We start from the raw sequence: 5,049 nt of genomic DNA, 5'->3' as shown, positions 1-5,049 counted from the left end.
CTGAGAATTTGATGAAATTTTGTGGCCCTGCGGGTCCACCATTCTCCATCTCTTGTTGGTTCCTCTATTATGTATGGGCTTTGCTCTCTTCCAATTGCGTAGAGAATTTTGGATGAGTCAAAGAGCATTTCAGAATCAAGGTTCGTACGTCGCATAGAACAGAGATGCAGAATCTGATTTTGGTGAAAACAAAGCAAAGAAGATCAGTTCCTCTCGAAGAAACGAGGTATGCTACATTCGTAAATTCACATTAAATGTTATATTTGATTTTTAGAAGTCGAGTAGTTGACACAATTTTTTCTTTTTTTTTTTTGGGTAAATCAGTGGGGATGACTGCCTCTACCCGCTTTATTGAAATTGAAAAATAAGTTATGAGGATGACACAAAATTTTTCACTTTTGCATTAAATTTTCAATTTTGATCATATATATCGTCATGAGTACATGCCATAACCCCATGTGAGGGAAGGCATCAAGCTGACAAAGACAACAGAGCATCCTCCTTCCAATAATCTTAAAAACTAGCAGACAGAGAGAGATGATGGATTCTAGATGCATGTTCGTGGTATTTGTACCCCGGCAGAGATCCCTTTCACATTGGTACACGAGGCTGTCGAAGCTTCCCCTTGTCCATTGTACTCCAATTTGATGCCTTCAACCTTAACATTTTGCACGGGAATGCCTCACTGCACAAGAGATTTACTGCAATTTTAGAAGTAGAGGTTCCTCTGATGTCCTTGAAACTTATGTCGATGATTTTGACTCGAGAGGGACCCTGCAGCAATAGCATGAGAAGGTTTGTTAAAAATTAGTCCTTCAGTGAATCTCAATGTATCGAACTCCATGGATGAATCAAAACCTCTGTCTCTCACACTCGATGCATGGGCACTCTTGTATTGCAAAGCCTTATGCAAGAAGTGGTACTCTTTCATGGTTTACCTTTTGTGAGCAAGAAGTATAAGGGCAATATTGCTGATCTATGATGATGGGGTTGGCGACATTGTTCATCACAATGTCCTCATATGTGAATTTGGAGGCAGAGCTACTGGCTGAGCCTGCCCAAGTCTTGATCTTCAGATCATTGGTGTTGTCTGAGATGGTGCAATTCTCCACATGAAGCCCTTGCACATCCTCCTCCTTAGGGAACTTGCCCAAACTTCCAACACTGAATTATATAAAGATATTCCCATGAGGCTCAATTTAGTTGTCATTTAACTTGAAAAGGTAAATTTAAATTCTTTTGTTTGTGCCAATTTATTTTTTTAAAAAAAAGTTTCAAGTTTTCCAAAGTAACTAAGAGCCTAGATGTATTTTTTTTTTCGGTCCCCTAATTCTTTAAAAACTTGGATTCCTTTCCTCTTTTCAATTTTCAAGGTTTAAATTCCTCAATAACCTCTTCAATCCTAGTACGATAAATATTAAAAACAAAATGTTATAGTTCACCTATTGCCATGTCCTGGTCCACAAAACACCTTTTTCACAGTCACTTGGGTGCTGCCAGGCCCAAGGGAGATGCAATCGTCCCTAGTTCCAATGTGAGATCGTGATGTTGGAACATGATCCGATATGGATGCCATCAGTGTTAGGGCTGTCGGCCGGCGCTGAGATTTTGATGGATTGGACACTCATATTCTTGCAGCCAAACAATAGCATGTGACAGAGCTTGCTATCCACTAATGTATGCCCCTTATTGCCTCGTTTGTAATGAAATTGAATTTCAATGACTGCATAAGTTTCAATTAGCGTGAGATAACATTCATAATTCTCAATGATTGCTAAGCATGACAATTAGAAAACTTGTTGGTCTCTTACTTTTTTTCTGTTGTTGCAACCTTATACAAGGTTGAAACCCTACAACTAAACTTGAGACTCATCCAACAATGCTGTAACTTATATAGCTAGGGTACTCAGTCTTCTAACCTATAAGAGTCTTATAAATGATAATAGGATTGAGAAGGGAGATCATTTGTGCCGTAGGGAGGAGTTTGCAGTGGACCTTCTTAGGACACTGGTTGAGGCTCCATGCAGATGCTCCCTGGCCATCGAAACATCCTTCCCCCAGTTACCACGAGGCCATCTACGTACTGGAACACGATCCAGTTGTCGAAAGGGTATTTGTTCATATCTGTGGAAGCCTTCACTTTGCCTTTCACCTGCACAATCATATGATAGGCACTCAGGCACGAACCTTTGAATAGGACTGGACCGACGAGGAACGTTCCCTCGGGGATTACAAGGCGTGATGGACGTTTCCATCCGCATGCTGCCTTCCATGCTGCACCGAGAGCCTGCAAAACTTTCAAGCCACTGTAAGCCAACTAACTTGAGGTTTGCAAAATGTAAATATTGGTATGTTGTTGCGATGGATGGACCGTTTCTGCTATGTAAACAAAAATCTCATCTTGTTATGGTAATTTAAAAGATGCTTTTTTATATTTCATATTTTATACTCAAGTCCAACATTTAAAGGGTGCATATTATATTTTACAGTGTTGGATTACACGAGCAAGCCAACTCTAACGCCTGAGTAACTTGGACTTGCCACCTTGGCAATCTTGAGTATCTTTGAGTTGAGTGGTTCAACTTGGGGATCCCAAAAAAAAAAAAAATTTAAAAATTATAAAATTTCAAAACATAAGAAATTTATTTATAATATATTGTTTTGAGAATTTTATGTACGAACCATATTGATGGGGGTCAATTACAAAATGGGATCATGTTTGCCCCAAATTACAGGCGGCACCCCCTACCTCTCGCGGCATTTTTTTTTCAAGTTGCCCTCCTGTCCGGTAATGTGAACACCGGATAGGTGTGGTTTATACCATACAAAGCAAAGCAGCTATCCGGTGTTTAAAATACTGGACGACTATCCTCTATCTCCAAAACCAACAAGCCATCTTTCTCTCTCTAAACATCGTGACTCTCTATTTTTTAAAAATAATCTCTCAACCCTTCTCTCTCCCCCCAAACCATCTCTCTATTAATCCATCTCTCCCTAACCTTACAATGGGCAAAAGGTCCCCTTTATTCAAAGCTTCCAACTCTTCATCATGCAAAATAAAATGAAAAGAAGAGTGGTTCATCTCTCTTTTTCTCTCTAACCAACATCCTTCACTAAGCTACGACCAGAATCTGTGCATCACATATAAAATCTGAAATAGTATTTCCAAACACACTATGAATCACTTAATAAGGAGCGTGTTGCACCAAACAACTTTAATGTGGACCGTACATTTTGCCTCGAGGTGCAGTACGAGATAATTCTTTACCGCATTTATAGAGGTACAATGAATGCTCCCCTCTGGTTTTACCTTTTGGTGCAGTAAGAGATAATTCTTTACCCATTTATAGAGGTACAATGAATGCTCCCCTCTGGGTTTACCTCATAAGGTAAAACCCTAAGATCAGGCACCATTGATATCACCAGCACTCCCTTCGCTGCTTGAGCCGAACTCCAAAGGTCCTAAGACTTGAGCTCTGAGCCAAATATTGCCCCTCCCCATCTCTCTCACGCTTTCTCTCCCCCCAAACCGTATCTCTCTCTCATGTAACTTATCTCTTTCCTCTAACTTTACAATAGGCAAATAGATAGGGCCAAGGGCCAGTGTATCATTAATCGGTTGAGAAAAATCCTTCCTTTTGCGGAACAGGCAAACCAATCATGCTATTGAAGCCAATGAAATTTAGGGGAGAGAGAAGGGTTACAAGAGAGAGAAGGCTTGAGAGAGAGAAGGGTTAAAAGAGTATCTTTTAAAATAAATACAGAGTCACGATGTTTAGAGGGAGAGAGAGAGAGGGGGAGGGCTTGTTGGTTTTGTGGGTAGCAGATAGTTGTCCGGTATTTTAAACATAGGACAACCATTTTGGTTTACACTATACAGACCCCACCTATCCGATGTTCGCATTATCGGACAAGGCCGTAACTTGGGAAAAAAAATGCCGCGAAGGGAGGTGCCGCCCGTAACTTGAGACAAACGTTATCCCATTTTATAATTGATCCCCCCAAATATGGTTTGTATATAAATTTTTCTATTTTTTTATGTTTTTTATCATTTTGGCAAAGATTGGATAGTGTTAGCCATGAATACTTATTTTAACATTTTTCCATTTTTTAAGATTATTTCTAAAATACCCCCTTCACAAATTGTTTTCCAAAATCCTTTTTTTTCACTAATTTTTAACCTCATTTAGATGTGTTTTATTTAATTTTACTTCAAACATATATTCTTATTTTTGTGATTTTTTTTTATTTTTTATTTAACATTGTATGGCTTGGCCAAACCTCGGCCCAACTCAAGCTGAGTTACTCGAACTCGGGTTGAGTACTTCGCTTCAGACTGGGTTGAGTACCTGGCTTGAGTCGAGTGGACCTTTCCAACATTGGTATTTTAATCTTCATATAATTATGTGGTATTAGGCTTTATACGGCTTACCTCGCTATTGCCCATGGTGCGATCTGGCACCAAATTACATCACATTGAGCTCTCCAGCTGAAGAAGAGTTGCCATCTACAGCAGCCATTGCTACCAATGCAACATAACAAAGAAAAGCACAAGTTTTGGAGTTGTTTTTGGTATAACCCATGCTTATTTTCTTTAGCTACAGCTATCGAAATGAGAGAGAGGAGAGAGATTATAGAGAGAGAGGAAAGAAAAGATTAACGAGAGTGATAAAAGAAAGAGAGAGAGCAGAGAGATTAGAGAGAGAGGATTTGATGGATAACTTAGTGGATATTTATATTGAGAAGAATGATGGTCAATGTATTTGCTACCAAACCAGACATGCACGTTGTTGTATGTAATTATACAGAGTTACAACTTCCCAACTCTTCCTTTGTGTTAGCTCATCACACCCACCACCTTCTTTCTCTCCCCTTCCTCTCCAACTGCTTTTGTTTCTCTCTATCTTCATCTGATTAGTTATTGAAGTTTTTAATCTCATGTAAGTTCATCGTAGTTCCCGTCCTATTATTGGGTTTGGGATTTAAACAACCCTTCTCTCATGTCAACAATTAAGACACGCTTCTTTAAAACTAAAAATAAAAGGTGGC

At 39.3% G+C, this 5,049-nt stretch overlaps 1 pseudogene; it reads right to left on the bottom strand.

Moving 5' to 3' along the window:
• Positions 1–547: 547 nt before the first annotated feature.
• On the bottom strand, positions 548–2,204 carry LOC18440926 (exopolygalacturonase pseudogene; annotated as a pseudogene).
• Positions 2,205–5,049: the final 2,845 nt, after the last annotated feature.

The sequence above is a fragment of the Amborella trichopoda genome, chromosome 12 (genome assembly GCF_054954075.1).
Source record: "Amborella trichopoda isolate Santa Cruz 75 chromosome 12, AtrichopodaSantaCruz75HAP2 v2.0, whole genome shotgun sequence".
NCBI lineage: Eukaryota > Viridiplantae > Streptophyta > Magnoliopsida > Amborellales > Amborellaceae > Amborella > Amborella trichopoda.
This window is presented reverse-complemented; position numbering and strand designations above follow the sequence as displayed.